The 20,701-nt window shown below is 42.4% G+C and overlaps 1 pseudogene; it reads left to right on the top strand.

The window, feature by feature from the left end:
* Window positions 1-2,988: 2,988 nt before the first annotated feature.
* On the top strand, window positions 2,989-12,153 carry LOC126015958 (60S ribosomal protein L5-like; annotated as a pseudogene).
* Window positions 12,154-20,701: the final 8,548 nt, after the last annotated feature.

Here is a 20,701-nt window from a genome sequence, read left to right as displayed (position 1 = left end):
GAAGAAGAAAGAAAGAAAGAAAAGAAAGAAAGAAAGAAAGAAAGAAAGAAAGAAAGAAAGAAAGAAAGAAGAAGAGAAAGAAAGAAAGAAAGAAAGAAAGAAAGAAAGAAAGGAAAGAAAGAAAGGAAAGAAGAGAAGAAGAAAGAAAAGAAAGAAAAGGAAAGAAAGAAAGAAAGAAAGAAAGAAAGAAAGAAAGAAAGAAAGAAAGAAAGAAAAGAAAGAAAGAAAGAAAAGAAAGAGAGAGAAAGAGGAGAAGAGAGAGAGAAAGAGAAAGAAAGAGAGAAAGAGAAAGAAAGAACGAAAGAAAGAAGAAAGAAAGAAAGGAGAAGAAAGAAAGAAAGAAGAAAGAAAGAAAGAAAGAAAGAAGAAGAAAGAAAGAAAGAAAGAAAGAAAGAAAGAAAGAAGGAAAGAAAGAAAAGATGAAATCATGTAATTCGTCACTATGTATCATGCTGAGTGGAGTCAATTAGAGGGAAAGAGAAAGATATAGAATAATATCTTTTATATGTGGAATATAAAAAAACTTAAGGGAGTAACAAATGGCCAATGATAATAGCTCCTGAGATTCAGTTTATGAACTGTGCTGCCAAGGGGTTGGAGTGTATTGGGGAGGTGGGAAAGGATTTTGAGTCACTGGTATTGGTGAATATAAAGTTGGAATATTGTATGCCTAAAACTCTATTATTAATAATTTGTAAATTACCATGCCTAAATATTGGAAAAAATAAGACTTAAAAATATATATATATTTTTTTTTTTGGTTTTTGGGCCACACCTGGCAGTGCTCAGGGGTTACTCCTGGCTGTCTGCTCAGAAATAGCTCCTGGCAGGCAAAGGGAACCATATGGGACACCGAGATTCAAACCAACCACCTTTGGTCCTGGACCGGCTGCTTGCAAGGCAAACACCATTGTGCTATCTCTCCGGGCCCTTAAAAATAATTTTTAAACATAGTATTTAATAGAAAATTCTATCCCTAGACCAACATGTATAATATATGCTTATATTCATCTAATATAAGAAGGAAGTAACCCCCTCCCAAAAAAACATACCAAGGAAGGCTCATGAGTGAGTTTCTAATTTGCTTTTATATACATTTTTGTGTTTTCTAATATTTATACAACTAATATATATTATCCTTATTGTTCCAAAGAAAAGAAATAACTTAAATAATTACATGTTAGGGCCAAAGCGCTGGCACGGAGTGGAAAGGCATCTGCCTTGCTGGCACTAGCCTAGGATGGACCAAAGTTCGATCCCCTGGCATCCCATATGTCCCCCAAGCCAGGAGCTATTTCTGAGCACATAGCCAGGAGTAACCCCTGAGTGTCACCGGGTGTGGCCCAAAAACAACAACAACAAAAAAAAAATACATGTTACCCTCTTACTGGAGAAACAGATGTTTAAATTATCTTTATTTCCTACACCTGGACCCATAATCCTATCAGCTAATTATTGAAAAAATTACTCGTGTTTCAACTCCGGAACAGTGGAGCTGTGGGTCTAGAGTCAGAAGGTGTCTATAAAATAATTCTCACACACACACATGTAATGAGAAAAGTTTTTTTTTTTTTTTTTTAAGAGTTCCCCATGTAACCCTTTACTCCTCTTCACTAGCCAATAATCCAAGCTGCTTTCCTGGAGCTCTGTTAAAAGAAAAGGGAAGATTATTTCTATCCCATCAATCCTTTTATCTGAGGGGAAAAAAAAGTCACACCTGGAAGGTGGGAGCATCCTATCCAAGGCTCTACCTTCAAAGATTCAATGAAAACAATGCATAAAGATGGAGGTAGAAACAGACAAATCCCATAATCCCACAGCTAATGAATTAAAGTGAAAGAAGGGAACAGGGCTGGAGCAATAGCACAGTAGGTAGGGCATTTGCCTTACATGCCGCCAACCCAAGTTTGATCTCTGGTATCCCATATAGTCCTCCAAGCCCACCAGGAGTGATTCCTGAGCTCAGAGCCAGGATGTTACCCATGAGTACACCTATTTGGCCTTCTCCAAAATAACCCAAGGACACAGGATTCTTGGGGGAACTTCTGGGGTTCTGGTAACCAAAGGGTTAGTACAAGTGCAGCATTAGTGCCATGAGAATCTGCTCATCTCTCTCTGGGCCACTGGAAGCACCATTCTTGTTTCCTAAACATGCATCTAGCTCCTAAATAGACCCGAGGCTACATGGGACTGATGCAGAAGATTTAGCCACAGATGAGGAGACCAACTCCCTGGGCAGAACTGCTGGGCTCTCAGGGGTGTCATGTTAAAGCAGTCATGGGTTGTGTTTGAACAACCTGGCAGGTGGGTGTGGAGTAGAAAAATCACACTTTGCAGCTGTGAGCTCAGTGGGTAAGGCCCTGTTGGCTTCCACAGTTATGCTCCTGTACACAGTACCATCCTTACAGCAGCATCGGCAACCTGCCTTCTGCCCTACTCCCCACTTCAGTTGTTATGGTGCCATAAAAAGAGCAACCACAGAAGTCAAATGACTTTTCTGTTACTTCCTAGCTGTGTCACATTGGGCAATTTAGCTTCCTTGTGTTCAGGTCTATAAAAATGCAAAGAATAAGGATGGAGTTGAGTTGTTTTAAAATGAGGGAAGGGAGGCAAAGCTATGTCATATTATATAGCAATGAACATGAGTTGAAGATTTTCCTAATCAAGGAAGACCTAACTGCTGCACCTATTTCTCATCATAATGGGTCCTATACAGACCAATAGTGAGTAGCAATATTTTTTGGAGTTGGGGGAGAAGAGTCCCAAACAGTTTTTAGAAGGCCCAGAGTCCCCAGCAGTGGTTCAGTGCAAGGGTTTGTGGTTACTTGTTTTCCTGCAGTGCTGTGATCCCTGGGCCAGTTAAGCTTGCACCAGGGCTTCTGGGGTCTCCCCAGTGGTGTTGGCTGGCAGAAGGAACAGTCTTGAGGCATTAAGTCAAAGAAGCTCTTTACAGCCCATCTTCATCCTCTCATCTGCCACTGCTAAAACATGTCCCCTCCTCCCCCAACCCATCCTTCTAGCCAAGGTTTCCTTGATGATGACCAGTAATCACTGCATGCAGGGAATGTTAAGTGGAAATAACCACACATTAAAGATACCAAATGGAGGGATAAGGTTCCAGAAATTTCCAGGATATAAAGTCCCCACTATCACCACCACCACCACCACCACACAGCACTACAGGAAGAGAGAGTTTGAGAATAGGATTCTTTTTTTTTTTTTTTTACAATTTCTTTATTTAAATACCGTGATTACAAACATAATTGTGGTCGGGTTTCAGTTATAACAAGAACACCCCCTTTACCATGCAACCTTCCCATCACCAATACCCCCATACTCTTCCCTCCCCAACCCCCGCCTGTATTTGAGACAGGCTTTGTACATCCCTCACTCACTAACATTGTTTTAATAGTTCTCAGCATAGTTATTTCTCTAACTGCACTCACCACTCTGTGGTGAGCTTCATATATTGAGCTGGTCCTTCTGGCCCTCATCTCTGGGAATTATTTCAATGTCTTTCATTTTTCTTAAAACCCATAGATGAGTGAGACTATTCTGTGTCTATCTCTCTCCCTCTGACTAATTTCACTCAGCATAATAGATTCTATGTAGATCCATGTATAGGAAAATTTCATGACTTTATCTTTCCTGATGGCTGAATAATATTCCATTGTCATGTGTACCAATGTTTCTTTAGCCATTTATCTGTTGAGGGGCATCTTGGTTTGTTTCCAGAGTCTGGCTATTGGAAAAAGTGCTGCGATAAATATAGGTGTGAGGAAGAAATTTTTGTATTGAATTTTTGTGTATCTAGGGTATATCCCTAGGAGTGGTATAGCTGGGTCAAATAGGAGCTCAATTTCCAGATTTTTGAGGAATCTCCATATTGTTTTCCATAAGGGCTGGACTAAACAGCATTCCCACCAGCAGCAAATGAGAGTTCCTTTCTTCTGACATCCCCGCCAGCACTGATTGTTCTTGTTCTTTGTGATGTGTGCTAGTCTCTGTGGTGTGAGATGATACCTCATTGCAGTCTTGATTTGCATCTCCCTGATGATCAGTGATGTGAAGCACTTTTTCATGTGCCTTTTGGCCATTTGTATTTCTTCGAGAAAGTGTCTGTTCATTTTTTCTCTCCATTTTTTGATGGGGTTATATGGGTTTTTTTTTTCTTGTTAAGTACCTTGTATATTTTGGGTATTAGCCTCTTATCTGATGGGTATTGGGTGAATAGCTTCTCCCAGAGAATAGGATTTTTGAAGCTTCCACTTGTTGCTGAGTCTCAGTCTCTCCCAAAAGGAAAGAATAGATGATGGTTTTTCCTCTGTCAGTTCAAGAAAATGGTTTTGGCAAGATCTAGAATCCCTTGTAGTTTGGTGATGGGGTCAAAAGCTGGTATCCATGATACATGGAAAAGAGGACCATGGGCTGGAGACCACTATGCTGAGTGTATGCAAGCTTCTCAGGACCTACTCAGTAGAGCAAGAAGGGCAGTAGGGGTTTAAGCTGGGTCCGTCTGAGCCAGAGGTGAACGACTGGATCTGAGGGTCTGAGAAGGGCAGCCCACACTGCTCCTGCCTATAAATGCAGGCACGTAAAAGAAAAGCTCTCCAGTAATGATGGATGGGGCAGCAGGGGATTTGTAAAGAGCCTGGAAGCACCCTCAAGAGAACCATCTGCAAGCTTCTGCCAGCCCAGAGGGCACAGTGCCAGTGGAGGGCAGTGCCAGGTGTACAAGAACTTGCCTGCTCCCCAGTGTCCATACCCCAACCCTGAGAGCAGAGATGACTGGGAAGTGGAGGAGGAGAGAGAAAACAGCTGATCTCACCCTGCCCCATGGCTTAAGTTCTTGATTTGGGGGGTTTGTTTTGCTTAGTTGGTTTTTATTTATTTGTTTACTTATTTATATTTGCAGGGACAGAGATTGAATTCAGATGCTCTGCTGCAAAGTTCTATTGCCCCAGAACTCTTGGATATGACATGCTCATTATGTGGGGGCTTTTGGGGGATGGGGTTGAAGGGTGCTAGGAACTGAACCAGAGCACATTTACTGAGTCAAGCAATTCACAATTGAGCTACATCTGCAGCCCCAAAAACAGACTTCTCAGCTACAGCCTGCGCCCTTCAAGAGAGATGCAGACTGAGCACCGAGCAAGATGTAGATGGGGGCTGGGCTGCACATTCTCATTTCTGCAGGTGAAAATGTCTCAGAAACTTGGAGCTCCTTCAAGGGAACTGAGCAAGTCTGAAACTTCTGATGCAGATGAACTGGGCAAGTGGGCTCAAAATAAGTTGCCTTGTGATGACACTCCAAGAATTTACTTCTTTGACATCTGAGTGCAACTACTACACATATATTGAGTGCTGCTGGCATATATTGAGTGCTGCTGGATAGCCATGGAACATGCTATCCCTGTGATACTGAAAGAATACGGAAGAAGAGAAATTAAGTTACAAGTCCAAATTGGACAGAGGTGGGGCTCAAAGCCACATTCAACCTATAAGTCACCTGGAGTTGACTCTCTTCCCAGTGCACCTTCACTCTCCCTCAGTATCCCAGTGTAGCTCTCAGAGCAGCTCCCCTTGTTCTTGAAACTACTGCTGGTGGTGGCAATGCCCCAGTTCCGGGACTTTCTTCAGGGAAAGGGCTGGAGTCTTTCCAGAGTCTTGGAAGACAGAACCAAACAGTCACCAAACAGGTGACTGTTTCCACTCATACCTGTACCATCTCCCAGAGTTCTGGCTCCACAAGCTCACAATTCAGCTGGCCCTTTGGGTTCATGAAAAACTTGGTGAGTAAAGAAAATGTAGAAGTAACCGGAAGGTTAGTCCTGCGGGGGAGGTTTTTGGGAAAGAAGGGAAGCATGGGAGAGACTAAGTACAAAGAAAGAGAAGAAGGGGCAAATTTGTGATAATATGGACCAGAATCTCACTGGAAAATGTTCCAGAATTGCATGTACCTATTGGCTGACATTAGGTTTTCCATGGCTGTTCAGTGACTGTCACTCTTGTTCCATTTTTTTCCCACCATTGCTCAGCTTGAGAGCAATGAACCATATGGTTGAAATACCACCAGGAGTGTATTCCCAAGCGTCTCCAGGTATGCTCCCATCCCCCCAAAATATAACTGAACACAAATGACGAGTGTGACTGAATATTTCACTGAATGTTTCAAGCTGGCACTCAGAACCAAAGCCTTGGAAGTATCGGTGAGGACATTGTCTAAAAACGGAAAGGTGGCAGGTTCCAGCTGGTGTTGCCTAGGGCACAGCTAAAGCTAAACTTGTAAAACCTATCTACCCTGGTACAGCCACTGAGCTTGGAGAACCAGGGTAAGCACAGAAATGGATACTGTTGAACATGGACAGACATGTAGCACACTTTGGTTGAGCGCCGCACTGAGCAAGAAGTGAGGCTGCCATCTTTCAAATAGCCTCTATAAGTAAAGCCTGCGCTTTAAGGTTTGGACCCTCCCAGGAAACCCTGTCAGCAAGTTTATGGGAATAAACCATGCAAAACTCATCTCCAACAACGACACCGTGTGGCAGAAATGTGCAATCGCAAAATTGATCCGCTAAGGTTTATGTCCAGATCAGCCTGCAGACTAGGCTGAATCGCTTTTATTGTTGTTGCTCTTGTTCTTGTTTTCTAAAAATATTCTTTTTTTAGTAATGTTTGCAGTACAATTATTATCTTTGAAAAAATCTCGTTATCACTGATTTATTAAATCTTATGAGATTCTGCACAGAAATAATGGTGAAGTAAACAAAAAATAAATTCAAATTTTTAGTTTTTCCATTAAATTTTTAAAACATTTATTTTTATTTTTATTATATATTTTTTGGTCACTGTACTTTACAAAGGCCAGTTTTTTGTCTGATACTTTTGGTTATTTGTTATTTCTTGTTCTGTGTCTTCATATCACACATATGAGAGAGATCATTGTGTCTGCCTCTTCCCTGGATGACTTCACTCTCCAGTTCTAGACACATAGCAGAAAATTGTAAGTTTTTTGCCTTTTCGTATAGTAAAGTAATATTTCATGTTGTGTCCATTATCCCAGTTTCATGATCTGCTTTTGAAAGATTGATTCATATTATGAATAGTGACATAAGAAATATAGGAGCACCAATATCTTTCTGTAAAGAGTTTTTGGGTCCTTGAGGTAGATGCCCAGAAGTATTACATGTTAATTGCCAGGGCACATGAATGCATGAAGACAAATGTCACAAACCTTTCTTCCCTAAAGTGATAGTATCTGAGGGCAAAATAGACTGAACTGGGAAATCCAAAAGCATTCTTGGAAATCACAGAGGGAGGTTATTTAAAAGTGAACGTTGTTTTGTTTTGTTTTTTTTGTTTTTATTTTTAGGAGCACAGCCATAGTGTTCAGGTCTGGCTATGCTCTGGGGACTGACCATATGGGGATTTGGGGATCAACCCACATCAACTGCATGCAAGGCAAGACCTACTGTGCTATCTCATAGGCCTTTAAAAGTGAAATTTCTGAACTTATTCCAATATTAATTTCCTCCCTGGCTGGATAATTTTCTTCTCTTTTACTTTTTTGGGGTTGGGGGTTGGGTCACACCCAGTGGCACTCAGGGATCACTCCTGGCTCTGTGCACAAAAATTACTCATGGTAGACTCAATGGACTATATAGGATGCCAGGGATAAAATCAGGGTCAGCCACATGCATGGCAAATGCCCTATCTGCTGTACTATTGCTCAGGCCCTCTTCTACTATTTAATAAACTTTCCTAACTTTACATACAATAAATATTAATAAATAAATAAAGGTGAACTTTCCCTGGGGAGAAGTGGATCTCTGCAAAGTGAATGGAAGTCTCAGAGAAAGTCAAAGGAGAAAGAAACTCAACCACTAATTACCTCCATACTTGGGACACAAAGCTGCAGTTTTCTACTCACCTCAGTGTATCTTACCCTTAAGGCAAAAACACCAAGAGCCTGCTGCCATCAGATGAGAAGGTCATCCAGAAAGACTGAATAAATATGGCATTATTCAGACTTCACCCCCTGCCTAGGTCTGGAGAGGGATGCCAAGAAGAAAGAAGAACAGATTCAAGAATAACACTAAATAAATAAATAAACAATGAAAAATAAACAAAACAATGAAGCTGCCTGTCTCCATTAAGTGCAGATAACAGTTATCTATGAAGACAGTTATTCACAGTACATTTCTGTAATGCTCAGGACCCCCCAAGTATTATATCCTAGTGTAATACCAAAGCTACTAATTTGGTTCCTGTCCTTGTAGAGAAAAAAACAACAACAACATGCCAATTGCATGTAAAGTATGCTAGTCAAGAATTTCTACTGTGCACATTGGAGAATGCCAAACAGGGGTTCAGGGGGCTCACCAGGGAAGCCCTGAGTGGAATGCTAAAAAATTCTAGCACACATTGCAGCACCTGCTGGATCTGACTGAAGCCTACTGGGCCACATGAACTATATAGGATGAGGGCCAGAGCTAGGTACTATGAAGAGGCTGTGAGACAGCATGGGATGGGAGGAGGCAGAAGGAAGACTTTCCACGGCTCTCCATGAGACATCCAGAGCTGTGTGTCAGCAGTCAGACAAATGTGAAAGAGCCAGATTCTCTTCAAGAGAAGCAAGCACCTTCTCAATCTGAGATGTGAATGGGATTTCTCAGTCTTCTAAATTGCTGCAGGCACTGATTCATACATAACCCACATTTCCTACTCTTTGGGAACCAGCAAAATTACAAGTCCCTTTCTTACTGGGCAGAGGTTCCATGAAGTCTGGCAAGGTGACAGCCAGCATTTACTTAAACCTCAGCTCTGCCACCTACAGGCTCTGTCACCTGCCACAAGATTCCTAAACTCTCTCTGCCTCAGTTTCCTCATCTGTAGACTGGAAAATTGTCCTAACAAATGTGACACTTGAGCATATTGTCTGGCACATCATAAATGCTCCATGAATAGAAGCGACTCTGAGTATTATGCCACCAAATGGTGTGTGCCTCCAGGAGTATCATGTTCCACTGGGGAAAAATTAGAATGGCATGATACTCTGAGAGACCTCTAAACTCTTAAATGTATCATCAACTGCTTCTATTTTAACACCCCTGAGAGCAAATAGAAAACTTGGCAAGAGCAAAATGGCCTAAAACAGAAATAAAATCTGATAGTAAAATTAGCATCACATTTTCCCATCCTCACTCCAAGGCACAAGTGGTCCCCCACCCCCAGTCCCCTCCAGGAGTGAGTCAGATCTGGCAGTAGATATATGAATCCACTGTGAGAGAGAATCTACTCTTCTCTCCCCAATAATCCTTTTCTTCCAGACTCAGTGTTCAGCCTCCAGAAGGTTACTTGTGAATGGCAATGAAAATGGAAAACAGTTTACTTGTCTTGAGCAGAGAGAGATGGCCCTTGGCACTAAATCACCACATTTTGCTTGATCTTTTGAGATTCTCTTCTTATAAACTCTTATTTCTCATTTTCAAGGATAGGAAAATTATTTCATTACTCATCATTTGATGAGCCATCAGTGACAACTTCATTGTGCCCTAAAGTCTACGAGGCCCCAAATCTCTAGCCTAGGCCCTGTCCCAGAACTGCTAAAGGTACAGAGCTGTATCTTTAGGAAAAGGGTATTTAGAAGGAAAACACATTCTAGGAAAAGCAAGCACAGGGGTTCAGTTTTTAATCAAATCTTAGCACTCTGCTCCCAACTATAGACTGAGTGCCTGTCGTAAGGGAGTTTTGAGGCTAACAAGTAGCAGGCAACAGTATAATAATAGGATACTTCCAGTAGGAGAACACAACCAAAATGTCCTTTTTCTAGATCCTGATTCCAGGACTTGCACCAAGTTGCCTTACAGTTAAGCTATTCTAGGGCCAGAGAGATAGCACAGTGGTAGGGCGTTTGCCTTACATGCAGCCAATCCAGGATGGATAATGATTCAAATCCCAGCATTCCATATGGTCCCCTGTACCTGCCAGAAGTGATTTCTGAGTGCAGAGCAAGGAATAACTTCTGAGTGCTGCCAGGTGTGACCCCCATAACCCCAAAAAAGCTATTCTACCCTCAACTTCTTACTGAGTCTTAATTTCCCAGTCTTTGGGTATTAGATCAGGCTCTCACTTCTATGTTTTATACTAATCTAAGAATACATTCTGTCAAGCTAAGGGTCACCAACCTTCACTACCAAATATCTCTGAGCCAGGAGCCATATAGGTCAGGGCACTCTACTCATTTCATAAAATGCTTGCTTAGCAATTTCCTATTTCAGCCCCGAAAAGTACATCTTCCCAGATGATGGCAATGAGTAAATCCAGTTCCTTAAGTAGAAACACACCCTTCCAACCAAGCCAAGACACTATAAGTCTAAATAACTCTCATGTGACATAGGAAATAATAAAATTACATCCAATGTACTAAATTATAAAAAAAATTGCCAAGTGCATAGATAACTATCTTTTAGCTTTATATTTGTTTTGTTATATTACACATAGAAAAATTATACAAGTTAGGCCAAAGAGCTATATAATACAAGGATTAAGGTATTTTCCTGGGCCCAGAGAGATAGCACAGTGACGTTTGCCTTGCAAGCAGCTGATCCAGGACCAAATGTGGTTGGTTCAAATCCTGGTGTTCCATATGGTCCCCGTGCCTGCCAGGAGCTATTTCTGAGCAGACAGCCAGGAGTAACCCCTGAGCACTGCCGGGTGTGACCCAAAAACAAAAACAAAACAAAAAAAGGTATTTTCCTTGCATTCAGTCAACCCTAATTCCAACCCTGGCACCAAATATGGTCTCCACATAAGCACCACCAAAGTGGTCTTTAAGTGCAGAGCAGGAGTTTGACACAACCTTATCCCATTCCCTGCAAATAATAATAATAATAATAATAATAATAATAATAATAATATGATGATGATGATGATGATACATTGTAGATCTGCAGTAAGCTATTCATCAAGATGGGTGTCTTTTTTTTTGTTTTTTTGTTTTGTTTTGTTTTGTTTTTGGGCCACACCTTGCGATGCTCAGGGGTTACTCCTGGCTGTCTGCTCAGAAATAGCTCCTGGCAGGCATGGGGGACCATATGGGACACCAGGATTCAAACCAACCACCTTTGGTCCTGGATAGGCTGCTTGCAAGGCAAACACTGCTGTGCTAACTCTCCGGGCCCAAGATGGGGGTTTTTAGAGTTATCAAGAATAAGATCTTGGGAGCGGGCTGGAGCGGTGGTGCATCAGTGAGGTATCTGCCTTGCACATGGCTGACCTAGGACAGACCTTGGTTCAATCTCCCTGTGTCTTATATGGTCCCCAAAGCCAGGAGCAATTTCTGAGTTCATAGCCAGTAGTAACCCCTGAGCATCACTGGGTGTGGCCCAAAAACCAAAAACTAAAAAAAAGAATAAGATCTATTTCAAGAGATGGCCAAGTGACATTTAGAAGATGATGAGAAGGTAAAACCAATCGCTTTACTTGGAAACATTTGGTAATCCAGGATAAAAATAAATACATGGCAAAATACAGGGTGACAGTTCAGTAGCCAACAGAGACATCATTTGTCAGATTGCTTCTGCCTGTATAGTAGAGATAGATGATAGTTTTGCAACTTAAGCCCATGAACTTCCAAAGTATGGTGTGAAGGTTGGCCTGATAAATTTTACTGTACTGCTGGACTGCAAGATTTTCAATAGGTTTTGCATGAACAGGATTTATGAAGGCCACTTAGAGTTCACTGGTGATGAAAGCAATGTGAAAACATTGATGGTCAATCTGGGGCCTTTACATGCAATCTGGATGCAAGACTTACCAGAACTACGACTGGAAATAAAGTTTTTTAGACCCTGAAAGAAACTGTTGAAGGATGTTTGTCAATCCCTCACAGTATCAAATGATTTCCTGGTAATGATTCAGAAAGTATGGAATTTAAAAGCATATCAGAAGCACATGATATGGCAGAACACTTCAGAGTATGTGTTACTTAACAGAAGAAGCACTTCTTAGAAACAGTTTTCTCATTATGTAAGTATAAAGAACAGCACAACTCCAAACATAATGGTTTATGAGAAAGACCACATAAGAGACAACCCTGTCTATGAAAAGGGAAAAAAAAAGCCTAAGAAAGAAATTAAACAGAAGAGGTGAAAAGGCTCTTGCTCAGAAGACTGGGTAGTTCAGAAAAAAAAGGTGTTTCCTTATTCAGGAGTAAACTGCTGAGAAGAAAATTAAATCAACCCATAATTTTATGAAGATTTCTCAAAGAACATAATAACTATTGATGAAGCAGTGTTGGGGTGTTATTGAATAAAAACGTTTACTACTGGGGAAGCTAATTGACTAGCAAATTTTTGTTCACCTTTCATATAGTTATAAAAAATATATAAACAAGATTCGCAAAACAAGAAACTGGTGGTGGGGGGAGGAGGCATTTCTTTACCTAACCTGAAGCTCTACTATAAAACCACAGAGATCAAAACAGCGTGGTACTGAAACAAAGATAGTCTCAGACCAATGGGTCAGAATAGAATATCCAGGGATATACCCCAATTATATAGTCATCTAATATTTGACAAACGAGCCAAGAATCTAAAATGGAACAAGGACAGTCTCTTCAACAAATGGTGTTGGAACAACTGAATAACCACCTGTAAGAAATTAAACATTGAGGGACCAGAGAGATAGCGTGCAGGTAAGGCATTTGCCTTGCATGCAGAAAGTCGATGGTTCAAATCCTGGCATTCCATATGGTCCCCTCGAGCCTGCCAGGAGTGATTTCTGAGCCTAGAGCCAGGAGTAACCCCTGAGCACTGCCAGGTGTGACCCTCCCCCCCCAAAAAAAGAAAAAAGTAAAGAAAAGAAATTAAACATTGATCCTAAACAGGATCTGCAAGTCCCCCTTGCATTTATATGGGCCCATATGACAACTTCTCAACAATGGAAGGTAAGCAAATAATATATGTCATTTCTAAGCCCCAAGTATAAATAAATGTTTCCCTACCTTCTTTTTTGTCCACTGGTCATATGAAAGAGAATTCAAAGTCATAAGGCCTTGGAGAAGCCACTCAATGAGAGTTGGAGTCCCCGAAACACCATTTAGAGGATAAAAATGCCCATCAATCAGGAATAGCTGCTGGTCTATTATATGACTGAAAAGTTAAATCTTTCTTTGATCAAATCTGATGGAATCTTTAGCTTTGATCACTGAAACCTGAAAAAATAGCAACTAGCATTGCTCGCATTTTTTTTTTTTTTGGTTTTATTTTTTTGGCTTTTGGGTCACACCTGACGACGCTCAGGGTTAACTCCTGGCTCTGCGCTCAGAAGTTGTTCCTGGCAGGCTCACGGGATGCCAGGATTTGAACCAGGTTCCGTCCTGTGTTGGCCACGTGCAAGGCAAACACCTTGCCGCTGTGCTATTGCTCCAACAAGAAATCGTCTCTATCTCAAAGATGTTAATACACCAAAATGTTTTAGAAACTCTTCATAAATTTCTTTATAGCACCAGAATGTAGTCTAGATTGAAGAAAGAGCACTTCAGATGGAAGACAACTATCTCAAAATAATAATGTCAGCCATTATTTTTGCAGGTCCAGCACTTATTTTTTTCTCTTCTATGAACATTGCCATTTTCCTTTACTCATGTGTTTTAAGAAAGACTGATTGACCATAGTTATAAAGAGTAGTCTAGACAATCAAAAGTGATCAGAGATATTTTGGAACTTTTTATTAAGAAAAAGTAAGAGGGGCTGGAGAGATAGCAAGGAGGTAAGGCATTTGCCTTTCATGCAGGAGGTCATCGGTTCGAATCCCGGCGCCCCATATGGTCCCCCGTGCCTGCCAGGAGCAATTTCTGAGCCTGGAGCCAGGAATAACCCCTGAGCACTGCCGGGTGTGACCCAAAAACCAAAAAAAAAAAAAAAAAAAAAGTAAGAGAGGGGCTGGAGCGATGCGGCAGCAGTAGGGCGTTTGCCTTGCATGTGACTGACCCAGGACTGACCTCGGTTCGATCCCCCAGTGTCCCATATGGTCCCCCAAGCCAGGAGCGATTTCTGAGCACTGAGCCAGGAGTCACACCTGAGTGTCACTGGGTGTGGCCCAAAAACTAAAATGTAAGAGAAGGGGAGCTGGAGCAATAGCACAGAGAGTAGGGAGTTTGCTTTGTACACAGCTGACCCAGATTCGATTTCCAGTATTCCAAATGGTCTCCAAGGAGTAATTTCTAAGTGCAGAACCAAGATTAAACCCTGAGTGCAGCCTGATGTGGTCCAAAACAAACAAACAAAAAAAGTGAGAGAGGTTGGATTCTGGTTGGATTCTTGAGAAGAGGCACTGTGGGACACTTATCCAGAGAGAAATAGCTGAAGAGAAAAAAGTTAGAAGACTGTGCTGGGTCAGAAAAATAATAAGAGGTTAAGATGCTTGCCTTACATGCAGCCAGCCCTGACTTGATTCCTGGTACCACATATTATCTCCTAAGCACAGCAAGGGATCATTCTTGAGCACAGAGCCAGGAACAGTCAAATGTGAACACCATATATTCAAGCACCACTAAATGTGACCCAAATGTTTTATAATTCACTTGTCTCCAAATTACTAAAGGGGATCCATGGGGGAGAAAAGGTAAAAATCCAGGTCTAATCTCCTCATTAAATGTACTAATGACTATTCCCCCAATTAAATAGTTAATATTTTAAGGAATAAAGCCCTAAGTAAGATATCCCTCATTTCAAATAACTTGTAGAAAACAGCTCTAGAATCTATGAAGAAGTAAGGTATTAAAGATGTCATCTAATTCCAGCCACAATTCCAGCCACAACCCAGATATAGAATAGAGGTGTTCTAAATGCTTCCTGAAAACATTACTCTAGAATTTTTTCAGATGTATTCTTATTACTCTGAGTCAGGAAACACAAATCTCACCTATGCAAGACTAGGAGAGTACAAGAGATTGTTTTATAACTTTCCACATATTCAATTATTTATTACTAAGTTAACAAATACCCTTAAAATGTCAGAGTTTTAAACAACACTTTATTATATTTATTACCTCCCAGGTTCTCCATTAACCAGAAGCAGAGTTGGGGTAAGTAGAGTTAGAAAGTTGTTGTGTCTTTGTGTCATTGTATGTATGACTTTGTGGGAGGGGGCAGGGTGAGAAGAGCAGCTTGGGAGATAAAAACAGGAGGTGATTTAGTGGATGGGGCTAAAATCATCTGAAGCCTCATTCACTCATATATTTGGAGATTGATGTGGCCTGGGACTCAGCCTATGCCAATGAGAGTCTCCTCAACAGCTTATCTGGCTTCCTCCCAACATGGTGGTTGGGTTCCAAGAATAAGAACCTCATGAAAAAAAGTAAGCAGCTCTATCGCCTTTCATGATCCACACTCAAGGTCATGTAGCATTGCTCTATCACACTTCCATTCAGACACAATAAAAGGGAACTTAATCTCTACCCATAAAAGGAGAGGTGATTTCTGTCACATTATAAGAGCTATTCTGGTGACCATCCTGGAAACTATGTTTATATTTTTAAGGACTCTTTACTTTTTTAATAGATAAGTTTTTTGACATAATCACTCACACCAATTTAAATACTATTATTACATACAGCAAAAAAAGTAGAGCAAGGAAATTTTGCTTTATAATTAGAAAACTCGATTTTCAGGGAGGGACTTCAGAGCATAAAAGCCGGCTATCCTTTGCAAAAGCTGGCTCCCTGTGTGTGACACCAGGCGGGGAAAATCCGCGAAAGTACACCGGCCCAGTGGGGCTCAGCTGTGAAAGACTGTGAGTGTGACCTGTCTATGTCTGTCTACTGTCCTCTTGCGTGAAACTCTTGCGAGTGGGGCAAAAAGAGCCTCCAGAAACCTCGCTCGCCCAGACGCCATTTTCAGGGAGGGACTTCAGAGCATAAAAACCGGCTATCCTTTGCAAAAGCTGGCTCCCTGTGTGTGACACCAGGCGGGGAAAATCCGCGAAAGTACACCGGCCCAGTGGGGCTCAGCTGTGAAAGACTGTGAGTGTGACCTGTCTATGTCTGTCTACTGTCCTCTTGCGTGAAACTCTTGCGAGTGGGGCAAAAAGAGCCTCCAGAAACCTCGCTCGCCCAGACGCCATTTTCAGGGAGGGACTTCAGAGCATAAAAGCCGGCTATCCTTTGCAAAAGCTGGCTCCCTGTGTGTGACACCAGGCGGGGAAAATCCGCGAAAGTACACCGGCCCAGTGGGGCTCAGCTGTGAAAGACTGTGAGTGTGACCTGTCTATGTCTGTCTACTGTCCTCTTGCGTGAAACTCTTGCGAGTGGGGCAAAAAGAGCCTCCAGAAACCTCGCTCGCCCAGACGCCATTTTCAGGGAGGGACTTCAGAGCATAAAAGCCGGCTATCCTTTGCAAAAGCTGGCTCCCTGTGTGTGACACCAGGCGGGGAAAATCCGCGAAAGTACACCGGCCCAGTGGGGCTCAGCTGTGAAAGACTGTGAGTGTGACCTGTCTATGTCTGTCTACTGTCCTCTTGCGTGAAACTCTTGCGAGTGGGGCAAAAAGAGCCTCCAGAAACCTCGCTCGCCCAGACGCCATTTTCAGGGAGGGACTTCAGAGCATAAAAACCGGCTATCCTTTGCAAAAGCTGGCTCCCTGTGTGTGACACCAGGCGGGGAAAATCCGCGAAAGTACACCGGCCCAGTGGGGCTCAGCTGTGAAAGACTGTGAGTGTGACCTGTCTATGTCTGTCTACTGTCCTCTTGCGTGAAACTCTTGCGAGTGGGGCAAAAAGAGCCTCCAGAAACCTCGCTCGCCCAGACGCCATTTTCAGGGAGGGACTTCAGAGCATAAAAGCCGGCTATCCTTTGCAAAAGCTGGCTCCCTGTGTGTGACACCAGGCGGGGAAAATCCGCGAAAGTACACCGGCCCAGTGGGGCTCAGCTGTGAAAGACTGTGAGTGTGACCTGTCTATGTCTGTCTACTGTCCTCTTGCGTGAAACTCTTGCGAGTGGGGCAAAAAGAGCCTCCAGAAACCTCGCTCGCCCAGACGCCATTTTCAGGGAGGGACTTCAGAGCATAAAAACCGGCTATCCTTTGCAAAAGCTGGCTCCCTGTGTGTGACACCAGGCGGGGAAAATCCGCGAAAGTACACCGGCCCAGTGGGGCTCAGCTGTGAAAGACTGTGAGTGTGACCTGTCTATGTCTGTCTACTGTCCTCTTGCGTGAAACTCTTGCGAGTGGGGCAAAAAGAGCCTCCAGAAACCTCGCTCGCCCAGACGCCATTTTCAGGGAGGGACTTCAGAGCATAAAAGCCGGCTATCCTTTGCAAAAGCTGGCTCCCTGTGTGTGACACCAGGCGGGGAAAATCCGCGAAAGTACACCGGCCCAGTGGGGCTCAGGCTGTGAAAGACTGTGAGTGTGACCTGTCTATGTCTGTCTACTGTCCTCTTGCGTGAAACTCTTGCGAGTGGGGCAAAAAGAGCCTCCAGAAACCTCGCTCGCCCAGACGCCATTTTCAGGGAGGGACTCAGTGCATAAAAAGCCGGCTATCCTTTGCAAAAGCTGGCTCCCTGATGTGTGTGACAACCAGGCGGGGAAAAATCCGCGAGAAAGTACACCGGCCCAGTGTGGGCGGGCTCAGCTGTGAAAGGACTGTGAGTGTGACCTGACTATGTCTGTCTACTGTCCTCTTTGCGTTGAAACTCTTGCGAGTGGGGCAAAAAGAGCCTCCACAAACCACGCTCGCCCAGACGCCATTTTCAGGGAGGGACTCAGAGCATAAAAACCGGCTATCCTTTGCAAAAGCTGGCTCCCTGTGTGTGACACCAGGCGGGGAAAATCCGCGAAAAGTAACACCGGCCCAGTGGGGCTCAGCTGTGAAAGACTGTGAGTGTGACCTGTCTATGTCTGTCTACTGTCCTCTTGCGTGAAACTCTTGCGAGTGGGGGCAAAAAGAGGCTCAGAGGAGCACGGTCCAGCTCGCTTCGCTACGCGGCCGTTGCACTCTTTCTAAGGAAAGAACTCCATTGCAACAAGAAGGAAAAATCACACTAAGAACGGCGCTATACTCACAGAAGCAAACATTTCTCTCTGGACTGTCTTTCTCTGTTACATGCTCGGAGCCTAAGATTTGACCCAGTGTGAGGCTTCATCAACGGAGGACTCCCCTCCCTTTGAGGCAAGTCAGCCCATCCAGAAAGGGAGGAGCCAGAGGAGTGTGCTGCCTACATCATATAGACAATGAATACCACTACAACACGTAGAAAAACCCACAATACAAATGTGAACATTGGGGAAACAAGCGCAGGCCAGCATCAGACATAGAGAATGAAGATGGACAATTCTGAGGACCAGATAATGACTTGAACAACTAATCAACCTCTCAGATAAGGACTTTAGACTAGCAATATGGAAGAGTGCTCAACAGACTCCAAGAAACCATGGATCGAGTTGAACAGAACACTAATAAGAACCAAGAAAAATATGAAGGCAGAAATGACAAAACTCCAAACTGAAATTACATGTCAACTAACAGGACTGAAAAACTCAGTAAATGAAGTGAATGACAAAATGGATAAGCTCTGGGACAGGGTTATCAGAAGCTGAGAATAGACTTGGCTGCTGTGGAAGATGAGATACATAACAATTCCATTACAGCAGGAGAGATTGGACAAAAAACTTAAAGCAAATGAGCAGACAATGGAAAAATTAGTCAAAGAATGGGAACAGACGAAAATAGAAGTCTATGATAAGATCAACAGAAACAACTTAAGAATCATCTGGAGTCCCAGAGACCAGGGAAGAAAATTTCCAGGAAGAATCAATGGTCAAGAACATCATTAAAGAGAAACTTCCCAGAGCTAAAGAATATATGTGATCAAATCCTGCATGCTCCGAAGAGTAACCAACCAAAAGAGACCCCAGAAAAACCACCCCAAGAACATCCTAGTCACAATGACAAATCCCACAGATAGAGACAGAATTCTGAAAACAGCAAGATCAAAAGGGGAAATCATGTTCAAGCAAGCTTCCCTGAGATTTACAGCAGACCTGTCACCAGAAACGCTCAATGCCAGAAAGCAGTGGTGGGATATTGTGACAAGACTGAATGAAATGAATGCTTCACCCAGAATACTTATACCCAGCAAAACTCACTTTCCGCGTTAGATGGAAGAATACATGGTTTCACAGACAAAAAACAGCTCAGAAACTTTCACAGAACACAAAACCAGTCTTAAGAGAAAAACTGAAAGACCCCTAATCTAAGACAAGACTACCCCAAAAGACACACCAAATTTTGAAATAAAGATGGCGTTAAATCCCAGGACAATTCTTTCTCTCAACGTCAATGGACTAAATGCACCAGTTAAGAGACACAGAGTGGCTACATATGGAGTCAAAAAACTCAATCCAACCTTCTGCTGCCTACAAGAAACGCACCTGAATAGTCAGAACAAACATAGACTCAAAATAAAGGCTGGAGAAAAGTTATCCAAGCAAACAACACCCATAAAAAAAGCTGGAGTGGCCATACTAATATCAGATAATGCAAACTTTATACTCAGGAAGGTTGTAAGGGACAAAGGACGGACATTTTATATTAATCAAGGGGTACGTATAGAGCAGGAAGAATTCACTCTCTAAACATATATGCAACCCGAATGAGGGGCCAGCAAAATATTTAATACAACTGATGACAAATCTGAAAAATAATATCAACAACAACACAATAATTGTGGGGGACCTACAACACGGCTTTGTCAACACTGGACAGGTCAACCAGACTGAAACCCAACAATGAATATACTAGACCTGAGGAGAGAAATGGAAGAAAGAGGCCCTAGTGGATATATATAGGACACTCCATCCCCAGAAACCTGGATACACATTCTTCTCCAATGTACATGGGACATTCCTCCAGGATAGACTACATGCTGGCACATAAAACATACCTCCATAAGATCAAGAGGATAGAAATTTTGCAGACTACCTTTCGCTGACCACAAGGCTCTGAATTATTTGTGAACTCCCAAAGGGACTCAGAAGAAACACTTTAACACCTGGAAGTTAAACAGCCTCATGCCTCAATAACCAGTGGGTCCGAGATGAAATCAAGGAGGAAATAAAAAGGTTCCTGGAAACAAATGACAATAAAGACACAAACTCTCAGAACTTTATGGGACACAGCAAAAGCAGTACTGAGAGGAAAATTTATAGCTTTGCAAGCACACATCAGGAAGGAAGAAGGAGCTTACCTGAGTAGCTTAATGACACAGCTAATAGAACTAGAAAATGCTCAACAAAAGGACCCATTAAAAGGAAGACAGAAGGAAATAACAAAAGCTAGAGAGCAGAAATCAACGAAGTGGAAAACTCAAAAAACAATCCGAAAGATCAACGAAAGCAGAAGTTGGTTCTTTGAAAAAATAAACAAGATTGATAGACCACTGCAAACCTAACAAAGAAAGAGAGAGAGAGAAACTTGATAACTCGTATCAGGAATGAAAAAGGAGAGATCACTACTGATATGACAGAGATTCAAAGGGTAAATCAGAAACTACTTTGAAAAACTCTACGCCACTAAAAATGAGAACCTGGAAGAAATGGATAAAATCTTGGACTCTTATAATCTTCCACGGTTGAAGGAAGAGGATGTAGCATATCTAAACACCCCCAACACCATTGATGAAATTAAAACAGTAATCAAATGT

Source organism: Suncus etruscus, chromosome 8 (genome assembly GCF_024139225.1).
Source record: "Suncus etruscus isolate mSunEtr1 chromosome 8, mSunEtr1.pri.cur, whole genome shotgun sequence".
Lineage (NCBI taxonomy): Eukaryota > Metazoa > Chordata > Mammalia > Eulipotyphla > Soricidae > Suncus > Suncus etruscus.
Note: the sequence above shows the minus strand (reverse complement) of the source record. Positions and strands in the feature narration are given on the sequence as shown.